General features: G+C 41.2%; 1 protein-coding gene across 5 annotated transcripts in view; it reads right to left on the bottom strand.

Annotated features, from left to right (window-relative positions):
• The window catches only part of b3gat1a (beta-1,3-glucuronyltransferase 1 (glucuronosyltransferase P) a), a 98,680-nt gene that overhangs the window by 61,815 nt on the left and 17,373 nt on the right, over positions 1–19,492 (bottom strand). For all 5 annotated transcript variants that reach the window (XM_026192959.1, XM_026192958.1, XM_026192961.1 and 2 more), the window contains exon 2: positions 4,577–4,791. The gene's annotated coding sequence lies outside the window, so the exon portion shown is untranslated. The remainder of the gene's footprint in view (positions 1–4,576; positions 4,792–19,492) is intronic.

The raw sequence follows: 19,492 nt of genomic DNA, 5'->3' as shown, positions 1-19,492 counted from the left end.
ATCCAGACTTAGAAACAAGTAAATCTTTTTTAAAACAAGGCAAATAATCTGGCCTGTCTAAAAATAAGATTTTAAATCATGGCAAGCACCAGATAATTTGCAGTGTGCCTGAGTGCCTGTGTGACCTCAAGATAGTCGATTACAGATTTCGATTTTGGATTTTATCTCTGCCGCCCATGTCCAGCATTCGGATCATCTGCCCAGTGAATCTGTTACAATAGTTAATGGTGCGGTCATAAAATGTCTTGTCTTGAGCTGAAAACCACAGCAGTGTTGTGACAGGGACAGTATCAAAATCCCACGTTTGAAAAAAGATGGGAACTTCTTAGTTGCCTGAGTAATGTTTCTTTCTTTAAATACTAGTAGACTGCCATGTCTGAAAATATAATGATTGGCTGTTGCTTTGGTGACATATTGCCTGAAAAGCGTGCTTTATGTTGTAGCTATTGTTATAAACCACTGGTGTGTGTATTTTTTTTATTACTAACCAGGCAAAGGAGAAGGATTTTCTGTATATTCAATATGCCCCCGGTGGCATGAGCTTCTCCAGGCTTACTGTCTCAACTCTCTTCTTTCTCTGCCAAACTCTATCATGAACACACACATGCACATAATTTCATCTTCCTTCCCTTCTTCTTACTCTCCTGTCCTCCTCCAACTCCACCTCATCTCCCAACCCTATCTCTCACAGGCAATTTCTCCCTGCCTCTTATTTATTAACTCTCTCCTCTTCTCCACCCCGTCTCTAGCCTCACTTCTTTCCCCTCCTTTCTTTCATTTATCTCCCTTATGCTCTTTCTTCTTCTGTCTTTTTCTGACTGTCTTTTTCTTGTGGGTGGATGAGGAGCTGGGGGTGGGGGGTTGCACTGGGGTGTTTCTGTGTGGCCGTCTGCAGATCTGGAAAGGACATCCTCTCAGTTTAATTCAAGTCAACCCCGGCCTCCTGGTGCTCCGAGACGCAACGCAGCATGTGTGGCAGCTCTACAGAGACAGCCAGAAGGAAGAGACAAGTCTCATCTGCATATATGCATGTGTGTGTTTATGTGTGTGTGTTTGCCTGCTTAAGCTCATGTCAGTGTGTGAGAAGGAGGAGTGTGTTTGAGCCAAGCATCTTTCAGCAGTTCCCTGCAGATGGAAAGAGTTAATTTCACCCTGGCAGCAATCATGGCTGTCCATAAATCTATGATGAGAAGCTGCTATGTTGATTAGTCGGCGCTAATTAAAGGGGTTTGGAGTGCTATCTAAATTATTACCCAACATAAGCTATTTGCTCTAAGCTTGGTGGAGAGACTGTAAATAAAGCTATGATCATGAAGTGTTATAGTGTTGTGCCACTTTTTTTTTTTATATGTTAGAGGAGGCAGTTTGCCTTTAAGGACACCGACAGTGGCAATATTCTTTAAAAAGTCCAAGAAAGTTAACTCCTGTCGTTTAAACATGTAGTGCATAGTGCAAGGTTGTTGTGTTGAATATTGTAAGGCCTTGCTCTTAGAGTCTGTTAAATGCTTTTTGATGGTCAGTCTCGGCACAGACCGTGCGGATATGTAAGTGCACTTACAGACCTCTGCAGTTACATCATTACAGCTGATGCATGGACCTGTATGTGCATTTGACACAGCTCCTTGTTTGTTGTTTGGCTTTTTGGTCTGTTACCCTGAAGTCAGTCATTTTCTTTTCAGCCAAAACATTTACATTTAAGACAGAAGAATATCATTTGGCTTTATACTCAAGAGCAGGCACATTTGGCATTTATCTGCATCCATGATCTCCATGTACTCGCACAGATATCCGCTAATTAATGGTTGTGGACAGTGTGCAGAGGAGATCCTGTGTGGATTCTGTGGCTAAATGCTGAAATCAGTGTGGTTACACAACCCTGTTGCTGAATAAATGCAATGATTTTATAATATAATGCAGTCTTTTTATGTGTTAAATCGTGTTGGAGAAATCCTGAGAGGTTTTCACTCGTGGTATTACCACTTAGTAGACCCAGTTGTGATATGCAGGGCGATTCACTGCAAATTGGTGCAGATGAAAACAGAGGGGACTACACACATTTACGGAGCGTATTAGGCCACGTTTATGATTTTTTTCACTAGCCTAATCTCTTCCAGATAAGGTGAGCACAACTTTTTCCCCTTTAGTCACAAAAAAGGAGCAGCAAGATCTTGTCCTCTCTTTCTAATTCAGAAAAAAGTTCCCAGACAGGCCTTGGAGCATCCACAAATGCAAACAGGAGATGCCTAATCATGGTGAGCTGCATCGTGCAGCTTATGACTCAAATAAGTTTCACAAATTTATTTATAAAGGTTTCTGAGGGGAACGTCATGAGAATCCAGTCAATAATTGTTGAGGAATTTCCGATTATGAAAAGTGAAGAGTTCACAAAAGTCAGCAGTGATCTAAACTAAGAATGTCTTTGCAGAAGTTTGTGGCAGACCATCCAGCACTAATCTGTTGTTGTCACCTTCCCGAAGGAGGTTATGTTTTGTGTGACTGTAATCACCATAGCTTTGAATGAATACTGATAAAACTTTGTAGGGGTGTAGAGTAGGGTCATGTTAACAATCCATTAAAATTTGGCTTACATCATCCAAGGTACACCTTAAAGTACATTAAAAAAAGGATAAAGGAAGCCAAATGACCGTACAGAAAAAACAAATACTACAGTACATCAGTGAAAGTAAATAACACCTAGAGCGTGAACAGCCTTGATGGTTTGTGCTCTCGATGTGCTTCTTGCAAAAAATTAGCAAAACATATGTCAAACTTGTGTCTTTGCCAAATCAAAAGTAATGGTAGGCCTGTTAACCTTGACTGTCCAAACAAAAACCTAGTAGCACACTAAGAAAATAGCTGCTTGTAGTAAAAGGACATCTAAGAGCTGTATTTATAGTCTACCTTTTCACAAAAGCATGAATTTCTATTAAACCACTTTTTTCAACGAATTTTTGTTTCTACTGGATTTCTCTTTATAAATTAAACCCTTTATCTAAATATCAGGCAAGTTTAATTAGTTGGTGTTTTGATCTTAGTTAATGGTCCATAAGTTATCTAAGACCTATACTGTATACTGCAAAGCGGTAGCAGTGGGTTGCATATATGCAGTAGTACGGCGATGTAGTAACTTGCGATATTTTATTTCAAGCTAACATGAAAATAATCACAAAAAGTGTTTAAAGAGACATTTTGAACACATTTACATGTAAATATTAGCCACCTAGCCATAGCCATAGAGCAGGGGTGTTGAACTCCAGGCCTCAAGGCCCGGTGTCCTGCAGGTTTTAGATCTCACCCTGGGCCAACACACCTGAATCAAATGATTAGTTCATTAGCAGGCCTCTGGAGAACTTCAAGACATGTTGAGGAGGTCATTTAGCCATTTAAATCAGCTGGTTGGATCAAGGACACATCTAAAACCTGCAGGACACCGGCCCTTGAGGCCTGGAGTTCGACACCTGTGCCATAGAGGGACTGGAATGTACTTCATGCCTTCCTTGTTCACTACCGACTTCTTGGCTTCAAACATATTGTCTCCCCCTGCTGGTACTACAACTTTGTGTCCATTTCACGCTTTAGAGAGGCAAAGTGTGAAATGGACTTGGTTGACCTGCGTTTGCATTACATGCACATCCGGTGATATCCTAGTGCTAACATGTTTTATTTTGCTCATGTTTTATAACAGTAAAAAGCTTAGAGCCATCATATCTATATTTATATCTATATTTTCTTTGAGAGCTGTAAGGAGGAGAAATCTGAGTCTGCGAGTGATTTAACATTGAAATCTTTTCCAGTTGTTGTTCTCCCCTCACTGTCTAATCATTTCCAGCTTTTACACCTTCAGATTATTGCCTCGGCTTTGTCATCAGCAGCCCTGGGTCTTTGAGCTCTTGCACCTTGCCTTCCCCATCTTACTCCCCTACCCAGCCTTCTCCCGCTGCTGTTCTCTACATATATATCAACCTCTAATAATATCAGAGGCCAGGGGGATCATAGACAGAGGAGGTAAGTGGATCTGCCAGATCATTTTGCCCCTGTCGTCTACCTAATTCCTCTGCTGGATTTTCTGGGAAATGTAACTTCTATTGGACAGGAAACAAGACATAAAGAAGAAAGACAGCCGTGATAGAGTGAGGCTGAGAGTAAGAAAGATTTAACCACATCCTTTGAGTGTTAAATTTAGCTCTCCTGTAGAAAAATAGATAAATAAGATAAGATAAGATAGAACTTTATTAATAAAAGAACTTTATTAAAACTTAGAACTTTATTAAATAAAGCTGCTGTGTAAGTAACAGGAAAAAAGAGAACAAAGCAAGATTGCCAGGTTCAGCCCAGCTGTTTCTAAGAGATACACACAGATAAAATCTATTGTGATATTGGAAAAACACTTCTAGCTACATTTGCATTGCACCTAACAAGAAAGTCAATATCTTACATATCTCATATTGTTCATTATGTTTATGAACTCAATTTCTTTTTGTTTTGCTATGAAAAAGATATGAAATAGGTAGCATCACATGATCAGTTGTGCGAAAATGTGTTCACCCGAGCACCACGAGAACAATGCGATACTCACAAGCAGTGCTGTCCCCTTCCACTGCAGGTACAGGCGCCTCCTAGAGCGTATTCCCTTCTTCCTTGCTCTTTGTCTCAGGCCTGCCGTTAATTGGCGTCCTTCGGGGAGCAGAGATATGTTTGTGTGTGGGTGTAGCTGGTCAAGCTGAGTGGAAGCCGTGACACGGGGGTGACATCCGAACTCCTGCAACAGTTTCACTTCCTCTGGGCTGGCCCCTGGGGAAACAAGAGCACGAGAGATGTGAGTAAGAATGGTCCTCCTCTTGCTAATACAATGAGGGGCATTGAGGGAAGGAACGAGCAGGATGGTTGCTGGGCGGAGGAGCTGCCACACTACGAGAGCCACGCGGTCATTCTCGGTGGCCGTGTGACAGATTTTCTGTTTGCATCTGGACAGCTGTCAGGAAAGATAATCATTGTGTGTGTGTGTGTCTGTTCCCAGCTTAAGCTGCATGCTGCTTGACAGACAAGAAATAGTTTTTTGACTCATGGGGTGTGTCTCATGGAGTGCAATCTGCTAGTCTGTGTTTTGGTCAAGCTGTAAGTCAGGCACCTGCATGGCCTCCAAGAAAAATTATTATTTTATTTGTTTTGCTCCCTGGGGAAAAAAATGAATCACAAAAAAGCACTTTAACAACTTGTTCAACCCATCAGCTATTAATAGCTGCCTTCCTCTTATGCGTGGCCTCTGGGGAGCATCATTTCAAAATGTCCATTTGGAAGAAATGAAAGAAACACACCAGCTGCACTTCTCACTCACTCTACCACAATTCCTCTACATGCCTCCTCCCCTCCTCCTCCTCTACCGCTCTCCATTATTGATGAGACTTCCTCTGGCGTCCTCATCTGCCACTGTGTTGGTTGTACTCGCCTGTGGGCAGCCGCTGCGGATGTACAAGGGGAACAGCTGATGCCACACGAGGCAAAATAAGACAAGGGTCGGACACGTTAACAGCCTATTGACAGGGTGCAATCCAGAGGGCATGCTATGCTGCAGGCTTGTTACTGGCTTAATTTAAATTCAACAGGGGCTGTTTATAAGGGGAGCAAGCAATTATCTCAAAAACACGGGAAATGCCCCTTCTGTTGGACTCATCCCGAGCACAAGAATGTGAAGCACGCTCGGCAGCATAAAATGGGAACAACTAAAAATGAAGCCATTGGAAATGAATATGAAGCTACTGTAATTGAGGTGGAAGAATCAGCTAGTACAAAGACAGGCTGAAAGACGTCAGAGATGAATATCCCCCACATTGAGGATGACCTGCACATTACACTACTTCAGTATTTCTGTATAATACCTCCTTGTCACGTTTTCTTAGATTTATAGTGTTTATATTATTTATTAATGCAAATTCATTCTGTTTTTTTTATATCACTGTTGTACGTGTATATTTTTTATCTCACAGTATGAGGACCTTTTACTCTGACTTTGTTGTTTATTTATTGTAGAATATACTATTTTTATTTTTTCCACATTCTAACTATCCATCTATCGGCAAAGCAAAAAGAACCCTATGGTAAATTCATATGTATTCTCCTGGTACCTACAACATCACTCACAAACACGCGCCCTCTGTCTCCATCACACAATGTTGTATTGTGCTTTGACATGACAGAGATGAAAGACTGCAAACCTGCACCTCTTGCACAACAGGGAACAATATATCATTGTGCTACCAATGCTACTTTATTTTCATTGAGTTGGCTGTGAAGTGTCACGGTTATTCCCAGAGCCACAGCAATATCGGACTTCTAAAAAAATGTTTTAGAGATATATGATTAAAATAGCATGGGAAATTAAAAAACACACACACCAAAAAAATAATAATGTGATGTGAACAGACAGCTGTCAGGGCCAGTGAAACTGGAAAACTAAAGGAAAAATATTTTTAAGTATTCAAAGGGACCTTGTTACCCAGTAGGCACAAACAGCAATAATGTTCAGGTTATGCAGTTGGGTGACCAAAGGAAGAATCTCAAGCTGTGCTGTAGGTCATCAGGGGTTCAAGATAAAACCCAGCACTAAACCAAAATAGGTAGCTATGGTTACAACAGTACACCGCTGATAGGAGCTGTGGTACATCACAAATAATGGCATTGATGCTGACGTTAGAGTGCTTTAGATGTTTGCCGGAGATTGTTGCATTTTATTATTTACCCACCAACATCTCTACATTTCCACATGCGGAATTGTTGAGCTACATCTGTGATTGGCTGGCAGCACTGTTTACCACGCCTCCACTGACCAAGACAATGGCTTCTTGAAACACAACTCAGCATCTACATGGCAGCATAATGTCTTTGTGCTCATCACAGCTAGAAGCAGTCCTGCATCGACTCTTCGAACAGTTAAAAAATAAAAAGGGAAACAGTGATAAAGGGCTACTGCCATTCTTAAGTAAAGCATCTAACTACAACTAAGTCTTAAAACAACAGAGTGATGCATTTGATGTGGTATTAAAATGTCCAAAGTACTTGAAAACTCATTCAAGCACCAACTCCATACTCCAGCAGCTGGCTCTAACACCATTCAACCACTGTTCTATCATGTTCTGCTCCATGACCAGACAGCAAACACTTAAAAACACACCCTCTCTCTCTGTCTCACACACACACACACACACACATTGAGGGAGACACACTTTTCAGACAATCTCACCACTGCGCAGAGGGCCGCGGTGGCTCTAATACGAAATGACCACTGTGACCACGTCAATCTGTGCATCTGACAGTGACGGATGAAGAGCCAAAAACTTGAAAATGTAAGATTGGATTCTGGGAGCAAGGAGAGGAATCAGAGACAGGCTAGCGTTGGTATTGATTGACTTCAAACATACTAATGTAGCCCATCAGAACACAGGTGGGGGTGCACTTGCTTTCACACATGCTATTTTTTGCACGCACGATCATTAAGGAGCGATAATTCATAACCCAGAAGTTGTCTTACACGAACAAAGCCTGACTTGCAGACAAAGAAGCAATTAACGTAAAAACAAAAGTGCACCTGCAGATATTCCTCCCTTGATTGTGTTTGAGATTCGTGTTTCTGTATGTACACTCACTGCTGCACCATTTTCTAAGCCCGGAGTCCGAAAGAGAAGCTTTAACAGCCCTGCAGGTTCTATTCTTCCCAGTTCAGTCTAAACCTGAAAGACCCACCGGGAGCCATGTGAGTACCATATCATGTAGCACACACACATACATGCACACTTAAAGTATATAGACCCCCAACAATATATTGTATCCACATAGATTTACTTGCCCAAGGCTAAAAAGGCAATCAGTACGCTATGGGAAAACAGAAGTGGATGCTTATTTTCAGCAAGATTCACTATGGAAACTGTTTTATATCTCTGCGTCAACAGAGGGTGGGGCCTTTGCTGGACTCCACTGCAGAAACTCTACCAACTAATCCAACAATCACCCTTGTTCATCACTAGTACACATTTTTTGATAGAAATACTGGATTCTAAAGACATCAATAATGATGAAAAAACAAAAAAGCTAAATAAAAACAACATTAGGTCCTCTAATGAATTTTTGATGGCATGTCAGGTCATACCTGAGATAATGACTGAGCTGTTGGCTCTTAAAAAAAAAAAATTCTTGACGACGTCTGTCATTTAAGAGGAAGCTGCCAGGTTTATCATGAAAGAGAATTGATCGTGCCTCTATGATTAATTCAGACGTGTCAGTTAGTGAGTAAATGCTTCTTTATTCTCGTGTACGTAGTCAATATTAATAATGCACACGCGGGTCTAAGTTTAACATCCGTCTTGGCAAAGTCTAACATGGACGGTTTCACCAGCTGTGCACGCCTGTCACCACGTCCCTTCTTCCTCTCCCTTCCTCTTCTTTCCACTTCAAGCTCGCTATTCTATCCTTTCCCTCCTCTTTCTGTCCCTGTCTCTGAAAGGCGCCGTATGGCTCTGACACCCAGTCTGATAGAAAGATGTGGCCCATCAGCAGTAATTGGAGGAGCTGCGGTGGTTGGGTTTCTCTAGGAGGTGGCGGCGGCGTGATCGATCCTATGGATGGCAGAGGTGGGAAGGCATGTTGACAGAGCTGCGTCCCCCACAGCTCCTGACAGCTCAATGAAGGCCGAGCCGCAGAGCACAGGATGTCCTTTTACAAGAACAATCGTCAAGTGTGCAGGTCGCCCCCGAGCCCTCAGAACTCGCAATCATCCAGTTAAATCATAATTACCCATTTAGCCGATTATCAACCGGGTAGATGCACGCTGAATTTAATGTAAGCCTTTCATTATACACACATTAAAGAAAAAAAGAAAAGGGAAATGCCACAGGCCCAATAGCAAAGATGTGATGTAATTATCTTGGAGGTGATTTATTTGCCGATTTTACAGCAATAATCTCCCGACACCCTCCGTGCATTCTGCGAGGTATACAGTTTAATTGCACGCTGTGTGCACTGACACAATGAAATAGCACGAGTTGTGAATGATGGATGTAGCAGAGGCTTCACTCAAGTGAGATAATTTGCATGCTTGTGACAGTACACAGGCTGGTATCAACATAACCCTGTGTGTGTGTGTGTGTGTGTGTTTTTATTTTTTCTTCTCATCACAGCTTTGGAGAGCAGTCTTTGTTTGTTCTCCTGTTTATGGTTTTCTCAAGACCAAAACTGTACTGTGCTGAGCTCAGCCTGACCATCAGTTGCCATGGCAACACAAGGCAGCTGGGACTGATGGCGCGTTAGAAAAGCTTGGCACAGGTTAAATCAAAAGAACTATTTATTTGCCTCGCGCTGTTGTCTTACCCTTATCGCGGTCAGACTTTGTGCTTCGTGCTGTGTTAAGAGAAGACTGGTGACTCTGTGTGGAACCTGCTGGCCAGTACACCTACTGGAACACCAAAAGAACAGTGACTGAGCTTTAAAGGAATCTCTTGTTCAAAAGCTAATATGCACATCCACAAGAAGGAATTCTCTCAATCTTCCTCCTTTATAAAAACTATTTAATATATTCCTCTTTTATCAAAATTATTATTACTATATTCAAATTTATCCTTCAAAATACATGCATTTGAAAGGCTTGATTCCAATAGACTATGCAACAGATGCTCCGCAGCTAAAACATAAAAAGTATTTTAAAAAAGTAAAAATACAGAGTATAATGAAACACAGCCATGCAATTCCTTGACTAACCACTTGAGGCTAATTTCACAACCACAACATGATTAGAGGTCGTTACAGATGGTGCTTTGGTCTCTACCCAATTAAAATTGCTATATCTGGTGTTTTTGTTTTGTTTTGTTTTGTTTGTTTCTTTTTCATAGCTTGTCTTTGTTAAGGCTTGAAGGGCATAAACACGAGGAGACGAGCAGAGCTGTCAATGGAATTTCAATCCACAAGTGTTCTCAGCTTCAAGGTGAGCACTTTAAGTGCCTATTAATAGGAGTGAAGAAAGCAACTGATCACTCCATATGTGAACAGGGGCTTCAAATGTAGGGTCTTGTTATGGCTGCTTTGAGACTGGCAGCTTGGTGCGGACACAGGTAATTCCTGTGACTTGTATTTGCTAAATCAAGTAGCTGATTTGCACCTCTCAATCATGTTTGCCATGTTTGAGCCTTTTTTATGAATTATCTGACATATTAGCATTGCTTCCTGTTTGGCTAACTGCACTGGCACATCCATCTGTGCTCTGGTTTTGATGTTCAAAATTCAAGTATTTTATATGTCTAGGGATCAGGTTCCAGTGTCAGCTCAGAACACAGATAGAGCAACTGTACCGTATAACAAAGCTTTCCAACTTTAGTGAAAACTCTGTCCTTTTGTCCACATCTGGCCAGTTTGTGGTGGGAAAACTGCTGACATTTAGGCTTCATATCAATTTTTGTCCATCTTTTATATACAGTCTATCTAGTTTTGTAAATAGTAATAAAGTATACACCCAAGAAATGACATATAATTCCTGTAGCAGCTGTTTCTTGGAAAGTATCAGGCCTCACTGCAGCCGTCTGACCACTAATGTTATAACTGCATCCATTCATAACTCCTCCATTTCCTGGCTTAGAGCCAGAGGTGTTAAATCTGCCCAGATATATGGCTGCAACAAAAGCAGGCAACACTGAACTTTCAGTGCTGAAGTCAATGACAACTTTGTCAGGGCCTTTGCCAGGATATGAGATAAATTCGGTAGTGAGGTCCCAAAACACTTAACCTGCCTTTAGAAAATGTAAAATCGTTTCTTAAATCAGACTCTTCATATTCTGGAATCAGCTCATACATTTATTAAACAGGAAGAAAACAAAATCACCAAAGTTTTTTTTTAATTTCTTGCCTAAATGTTCTCTTGACACTATGTTCCCACTGACCCCAAACCCACCACCACCCACAGAGGACTTCAGAGTCAGAGGGCAGTAGAAGGTTAAGGATTTATAGGCAATCCCCTGGTAATATTACACCTTGCTTCCCCTCTGCCACACACACACACACACACACACGCACGCACACACACACACAAACACACACAACACTATCACATACACCATTTCTGGAATACACTGATCCCTGTGAAGAGTGTCCAGCCAGAGGCAGAGCCGTGAAGCTGTGCAGGAATAACCAGCAGGCTTAAGGTGCTGCCAGGTGTAACAGCCACAATCTCACTTGGCCTCTGTGGTATAAATAGATAAAAGCCTCTGTTCGAAAGCAGCACTGACCTTAATATAATGTTTCAAATACTGATGAGAGCTATTTCAGTGACAGTAAATAAATAAATATGTTTTGTTTGACCCCAGTCTCAAATCTGCTGTGTACTTCATCCCTTTAGACTTTTACCCTTGGAGGGAATTATATGCCATGTGCTCACATGTGCAGTATCGTTACAGTAAATAGCACATTCACTCCCAAAAGTGAAGCCGGCTCTATCTTTCTCTAGATGGCTTTCATCTGCACATTTGTCACTCAACCTTCTGGGTCATTTCCAACTTCTGTGAGGGTTCAAGAAACAGTCAAGGAGTGATTCAGTTTCCCTCTTGTGTAACTGTATTGCGTGTCCCCGCAGCCTTGCCTATCATCTTTGCTTGCGTGCATTGCACTGACAAAAAGGTGAGATTGTAAATGGTCATTGGAAAACTTTGAAGGCGATGACATGCTCCATGGCTTTAAGTTTAGTCACTCTCCCGTGCTGAATGTTTATGAGCTCTCTTATCATAGCTGTAGCAGTCACTTCAGAAAGCCAAAAAGCCTGACGTCTGAAATATTCATCACTCTCTTTCCTTTAGTTTGTTCCTTCACAGTATCATACTCCATGTGACTACTGTGAAGGAAAAAACACCTCTGCTCTCTTCAGCGCTTCAGAGAGCATTGTTACAGTTTTTAAGTTAATGATACGCTGCAAAAGGAGACAGTCTTGATTGTAGCATGTATGCTCGCACTTCAGAGTAAGTTACTGTGCTTGTATATTTAATATTCAGATAACTTGCCCCATATCCACAAAAGCTCTGGAACATGCTAACAGCTTTGGTGGTATCTCAGTGGTTTGAGCCAAATGTTAAGATGTTGCATCACAGTGATGCTTGTCATAAAAACCAATCAAATACCCTATGCACACTTATCTTACAAACTGAAAATGAAACCAAATATCCTTAGTAAATCTTTTGATACATAACAGGAATGTTATGTACATGTCATACATATTTTATGTTGAGTTAATATGTGGGCAGCAACTTGTGGGGGCTAAAAAAGTGCAAATAAACCTGCAATTTTAAAGCTGCTTTAGTTTGGCTCTGAAAGTGGGTCAATTCCAATAAAGTTACATGTTAATATGCTAGACTGTTGAGCAGAAATGAACAGGTTTACTATATGACAAATATACAGGGATGATCTTTAGCTTAATAATCAGGGCTTAGAGTTATACATGATGGACATGTGCACTTATGGGACAATTATTTTGCTGAACAGTGATGTTGCCACCATTTATACCAGTACTCACTGCAGTATTGTCTTGAATAACAGGTGTCAGTACTCAGGCAAAACATCCATAAGAGAAGCAGAAGAAATCAAAATGGGAAGTAAAGAAATTGCAGTTGTTTTTTCAAGAAAGTTTCATCTTTTCAAACTGTTGCATCATCTCCCTCTGTATAATATCATGGCAGTGAAACCCAGCAAGCTCATACACTGTTCCTTTCAGCTGTGTCACTTGACTGATTGAGAGGTGCACGACAGAAACCGCATAGTGAACGCGTGGCTTGCGGCGGTGGATGTGATGTCACTTTCTGTGTTCAACGCAATTTGCGAGGGCGATGACGGCGGGTGGAATGGGCCTAAAACAGTGACAGCTGGCTGGCAGCACAGGAAGCTGTAGCTACTAGCAGTTTGCTAGGCTTAACCTCAGCTAATATGAGCCACTGAACTGGACTTCTCACCTGTGCATGTGGTGTTGGTGACTTGTAGCGCTTTTATTTGGCTCGAGAAAAATAAGAGATGACAAAAATAAGCCAAAATCCCCTGTAGAAAATGGAAGCCCATAAATGAATGACTGATTGGTTCAGCTTTAATCTGTATATCTGTGATCTGACTTTTGAGAAAACATTTGCATGCTAACCAACTTGATCCAAAGAATGAATCATCATAAAATTACACAATGCAATCTGTTTTTCCCTGACACGAGAAGGAGCTACAGAAAAGTCTGGCTCAGAAAAGTGCTTATTCCCTCAGACAAGAGTTTTCATCATTTAATTGTTGGCTTACCACACAGTAGAGGTAAAATAGCAAGAGCTGACGTAATCTGCTGGAGGTGACATCTGTTATTCTAACTGGTGAGAATGACAGTGAAGATGCTACTGAATGCCTTCATGCAGTTTTGTTTGTTTCCATCGTTGCTGGATTTCAGAATCAGAGTGTAACAAAAGCACACTCACATTTTAAAATTTCTTCCCAATAATGGTCCCAGATGAAAAGGCAGGGCAGAGTGATTCTGCTTCGGCCTGTGAATTCTTCTGCAGCAGCGCTGACCTCTGATGATGTATCAGGTTACCTACATATTTCACTCCACAACTGCACTCACAGTCTGAAGTCAAATGTGGCCACTGGTGCAGTCAGGCAAACACCAGGAAAATCCCTCTTACATGCTCTAACTATTGAATCCTGCCCAAGCTGCAATTATATTCTCCCTCAGGAACTCTCGTTGACACCTTAAAAAGGTAATATACCTTCTGCAGTAGAACACAATCACATGGCTCATACTCTTTTGTCTGCATAATTGCAAGGGCTTGGGGAAATTGAAGAGCTTCGGTACACATTGAACTGGAAGCTTAAGTAAGAGGGCATGCATTAAGGAGAACATGAACACTCTGGCTGGATCGGTACTGCTACATAATATTAACCAGAGAGACTGCCCCCCATAATAAAAACGTGGTTAAAAGTTCCTTCACTGCATCATCTGACAAACAGTGGGAGCTGAGCAGCATCACAAACTCATTAATGGGCAGGTTCAAGCATTTTAGAACAATTTATAACCATCCATCTTATTAATTCGGGTCAAGCTTTGAGTCAGAAGGGGGAGGAGGCACTTCTGGCTAGAGAAGATTTTCACTGCACGAATCTCTACTGACAGGTCAGATCAGAACACAGGAATGACGAGGCATCCACCCCGTCTGCCGTCAGCAGGACTGACAGAGCGCTGTCTGCTACACTCCTCTCTCTTCACATTTGATCAGGGAATTTTGACCTCTGCATTCCTATAACACAATGCTTCCCGTTCAGTCACAACAACGCGAAGACTTTGAATGGGTTGCATTGTTGTATTTTGTCATGTTTCTCAGGTCTTTGTCTGAATTTCTACGAACATTATTGCTAAGGATTGTCTTATTGCATTGGAGTCACACTGGGTTAAATATGTACACTTGGGTTTTAAGGGGTATTTATTATTTTCTTCTTTTTTTGGGTTGTATGGAAGCCCCAAACGCAATTTCATTGTTCTTGACAATGACAATAAATAAATACTAAATACTAAATACTTCGCTGGTGACTGCAGAGGGTGTCGTGAGTTGACACTGCTCTGAGCTACAGTGACATTTCATCTCGATTTGATACGGCGATGTGGCCACTTGGCGAAGGATGCATTTTCAATCCATTGACCGGGGAGCAGAGCAAACATCATGCTCTGCAGAAAGGATGTGGCTGAATCTATAGTGATAGATTGGGAGTCACGGTAGTTCATTTATCCGAGAGCTGATTCGACAGGACTGCGAGAGGCTCCTGTGCCTGTTTCACCCCCAAAACTTTTTAAAATGCAGAGTCCAGCACATTTTATGCTCCCCTCAGGCTCTGTTTATGGAAAGTCTTTCAAAGACATCTGTGGCAAACATCAGTCAGTCGCATTGTGTTATTTCAAAACAAACCAACTCTCTATAATCTTTGAACAAGTAATAAAAAAACCCACAACCTATTGTAATTGCAGATTCCTGTGAATTAATTTGATTCACTCTCATCATGCGCTGGACTGTGTGCTATTAGAGACAAGCTCAGACAGATCAAACCTATCAAACAGCCCATCATTTGGTCCTGAAAACACCTTCCCTCTGCCAGGTTCCTGGGGACCCTACATGGGAGAATGGCTCTGTATTAGTTTCTCTGTTCTTTTCACTTAATTGCTGTCACGCTGTCAGCTTGGTTGACGCGAAGACACTGAGACCATCTCGCTTGCAATATGGGATTTCTCACCATTAAGAAGTTCTTCTTCTAATTGCAAGTGTCCTAACAAAGAGTTGGATATGCTGACACGGCAGATCACGCTGCAGACACTGGAGGAATTGTGGTGTAATTGCTGACTGACTTTTCTTAAGAGCTTGTTTGATGTAATTCAGAGGTAAAGAATCTGTTTACAAACTGTAGATGTTAGCAAAGATAAAAAACTCTCATCTGCATATTTCACTGTGCGGATTAATGGTGGGAGAGATGCCCGTTCTGATAATCTCACAGAATCCAATTACCTTTCTGCTAAGCGCCTTACCTTCAGTGTGTGAGAGGATTGCTGCATATTACACACAATATGTGCACATATAGTACATACAGATCTATAGGTTTGCTTTATTCATGCAAATATATGCAGTTATGTCTTCAGTGGTTGTGGGAATTATCTCTATTTGGAAACCAACCTGTCATACTGAGATGGCAGGTTCACCGCGGCTCCCTGTAGATGCTCAACCATGTGTAACGCTTGCTTAAGGCAAAAAAGAAGAAGAGGAAGAAAAAAAAGGGGCTTCATGAAATGATTGGTAGGATGAACTGCAGCAATGTGTGTAAGAGACTTAGAATTCCTTACTACCGAAAAGCTGGGCTCAGTGGGAGTGACTGACATTGAAGTTGGGGGCGTGGAGGTCTCAAGCTTAATCTATTATCTGACCTCAGAGGGGAAAACTGGTGTATTTTTTTTGACAATTTTGTGCCTGCTCCACATAATAGAAACCCATATGAGCAGGTAAGGAAAGCCCATCTCCTAATACGATGTATTTGTTTTTCCGAAGCATCCTTCTGCTTCACAATTTGCTTGCTGCAGCCGTAAGGGAGACATTGTTAGTTTTGATTTTTAAACCCGTGTCTGTAAAATGTCTTCAGACCGAGTGCGAGTGAAATGTAGAGACAAAACAAAAGCATCGAGGAGGTACTGCAAAGACGACAGCAGTCAAAATGAGAAGGTCTGCAGGAAGTTAAGGCGAATAAACCAAGATGACAATTTTCTTTGAGAGAAAGGAAACAGTGGGATCAGAAAGATTTCTTTAGCTATATTTTTCAGTTAAGTTCAATCAAAGTGAAAAGTGGTCGTAGAATAGTTTTGTTTCCAAAACAGCCCTTTAAAATATGAATGCTGTATGTTATAAAGCGTTAGGCTGATTCCAGGCTGAGTCATAATCACTGCTGCTTTAACATCAGTTAAAAGTTAAGAAGTTTTACCTAATAGGCAGATATATACGTTGCATAGTGCAATGCAGTTTCTTGAGAATCTCTTTTAAACAAGAGACAGCCAAGCAATAAATTCAATTATACTGAACAAATTTCGAAAATCCAATAAATTTCCATATCAAGCTGCTTTGAGCACTAAGCACAAAGTGCAATTAAACAGCTCTGTCTCTGTAAACAAAGCTAAACTTGCGTGCGCAGCAATATATCCACTGTGATTATTTACCACCCTGAGCACTCAGAAAAAAAATCAATAACATATGCAAACATCAAACCAAACACAGTTTGCAACTCAGCCTTCATAAAACAAATGCAGAGGCCGAAAAAAAATCCTCTAAAGTACACCGAGACACTTCACAGAGCCACTGATGATAAGAATTATCCGGGGAAGTTTAAGGGTTTTATGGATTCCTTTGCATTTGGGGGCATGGGCGGTTTAAGCTGCAAAATGAAAGTCAGAGTCAAAGTCAGTTCATAATTAAGCTAATACAAAGTGTGTGCATGTGTGTGTAAGCCCATGATTGCCTTGGTCCTTGTGTGTGTGAAGGAGTGAGCGGGAGAGATAGCTCATGCACATCTCCGCTGTCTTGACATTTAAATGGACGCTGCTCAGCACAGGCTTTGAGAAACCAGAGAAAATAGCCAGTTTTAGCCCTCATATTTGAATTTAAACCCGCATCAATCAGAAGCTTTAATACTGACACTGAATAAAATGACCAAGTAATGTGAATGGGTCACCCATAGTGCCAGAGTAACTGGGAATTAGACTATAAGCCAGCCGCTCTGAAGCGTTTTAGCCTCTTTTTTTTTGACTCTTAACTCATTGTGTGACTGAGTCTCAGCAATTCACCCGCTGTAAGCCTTCAGGTAACTGGGAAAAGAACTGCAAAATACTAGTATTAAAGTAACTGTTTCACAAGCCTGGCTTGTGTAGCTATGCTACTGCATGGCTGCAACATGATCCTATAGAACAGACTAACAAGTGACAAAGTCTCCCTACAAATGGGTATCATAAGTGCAGGTTGGTTAGCTAATTAGCTAACTAACAGTGTTGATAAATTATGTAAAATTTAAATTGACCTGTTATTAGGTTTTACTATTTCAACTCTGTCAGCTCTTGATTCTATGTCTTCATAGGCTCAGGTAATCAAGCTACTTTATTTATAAATGTGCTTGGTAAGACAGTGTAGACAGATGATGGACATACCTACTGTGACATCATCCATTGGTCTTGTTTAAAAAAGGGTCAGGGCAGAAATACATTTTTTATAGACTTCTATAAGATCTGAAGTCTTTTTTTTTGTTTTGTTTTTTTAGCTCCGCCTATTACCGTCTTCTGAACTTCAGGTAGAATTATGTTTAAGGTTTTTCCCCAACATCAATACAAGTTGTATTGATATTTAAAATGTAAAGCTAATTACTGATGCTAATGTTAATTTAAAGCTAACCATGTTGGAGATTTTTGCTATTTGCAAACTTGTTATTGTTGTGTTTGTTGTGCAAAGACTGGTTAGTCACACCGAATAATGACAGCAGCTGTCTAAACTTTACATTATAGAAGTCAGTCTTTATGGTCTCACCACCCATGTCGATGTGCTAGACAGCCCTCTGCAGAGTGGAGCACTTAGGGAGTGCTGTTGTTACAAAGAGTGTATCACCTCGACTGCTGCTGCTATCTAATTTCTGGACAGTCCCACATTTATGCAGCATTAAAGAAAGCTGTAAACTCTCCTTTTTGCCAGAGTGTCTTTATGTGCTCTGTGAAGCTGTAAGAATAGACCGTTTTAGGTTCAGCTCTCAAATCAATATAGTTTGCTGTTTTCTGTGGGCATAAATATATATGCTTTTGAGTGATAGTGTAAAAATTCAGATCTATCTGCGCCTAGGTGAATTAGGTTGTTTAGAAAGGCAGTCATTCTTCAAAGGCTTTTTCAGAGCTTTGAAAGAAACGTGGAATCCCATATTTCTATGTGAGTTAATTTCTTTTCTCCTTTCCGACCAGCGCACTCTCCTCCCATTTCAGCCGACTTCTAACAATATGCAGCGAAGACTCCAGTTGATACCGGCCTTCAAATATAATCACTTCTCCCTGATGGCTGCCTCCCCGCGCCTCCAAATACAAAATGTGATTTACGTCTCCACGCGTCTTCACAGCCCGCTTCAGCCACATCTGTCTCATTCTCGCTGCACACTTTTAAATGCCAATTTGGGACCCTACTGAACTCGGCTTAAAGTGCAAAGAGCAATTTGTCATGCAGTTCATTGCTCAAGACAAAATGTAGAGAGGCTTTCTATAATCCCGTAGCGTAGGGAGCAGCCAGGGGAAGCACATATGGATTTAAAAAAAATATAAAAAATAGCCAAAGCTCTTGCCCCCCAGAAGATGTTTTGGTCTTCATCTGTCACTGGGGCCACCGGGCACGAAGTGGTTGTCTGGTTTTGATGAATGAGCGAGGGCATTTGTCCTTAAGCTGCTATTCACCAGCTTCTTTGGATGCGGAACATTAAAGACAGACAACTTTTGTCTGGAAGACTCATGTAGCAAAGGATTTGACTCCCAGTCTGATCAGACTGTGCAGTGCTACAATGCATTTTGTAATTTTTGCCTCTCCACCCAACCACAGTGGATTTTTGTCAAACAATCAGGATGTGGCTGAAGTGCACACTGTTAGCTTTAATTCACAGGATGTAACAGAAGTACTGTTTACAGCAGTTGTAGCAATTTTCATACACAGTACCCCGTTTTCATTCCTAAATGTAATACATTTGCTGATGTCACTGATGACTCATCTCTTGGACATCGTAGTGAGACAGTCTCCAGTTGTTGGATAGCGGAGTCCAGAAGAAGCCCGCAGCTTAGGAATAATGCAATGTGATTTGTAAATCACAAAACAGCAAAACAATCATGGTGGACAGTTTAGTTTGGGGTTTTTTGAAATTCTGTCAGGTGCTTATCAGAACATGCCACTTGAATGTGAAATTATTTGTT

The sequence above is a fragment of the Astatotilapia calliptera genome, chromosome 14 (assembly GCF_900246225.1).
Source record: "Astatotilapia calliptera chromosome 14, fAstCal1.2, whole genome shotgun sequence".
NCBI lineage: Eukaryota > Metazoa > Chordata > Actinopteri > Cichliformes > Cichlidae > Astatotilapia > Astatotilapia calliptera.
This window is presented reverse-complemented; position numbering and strand designations above follow the sequence as displayed.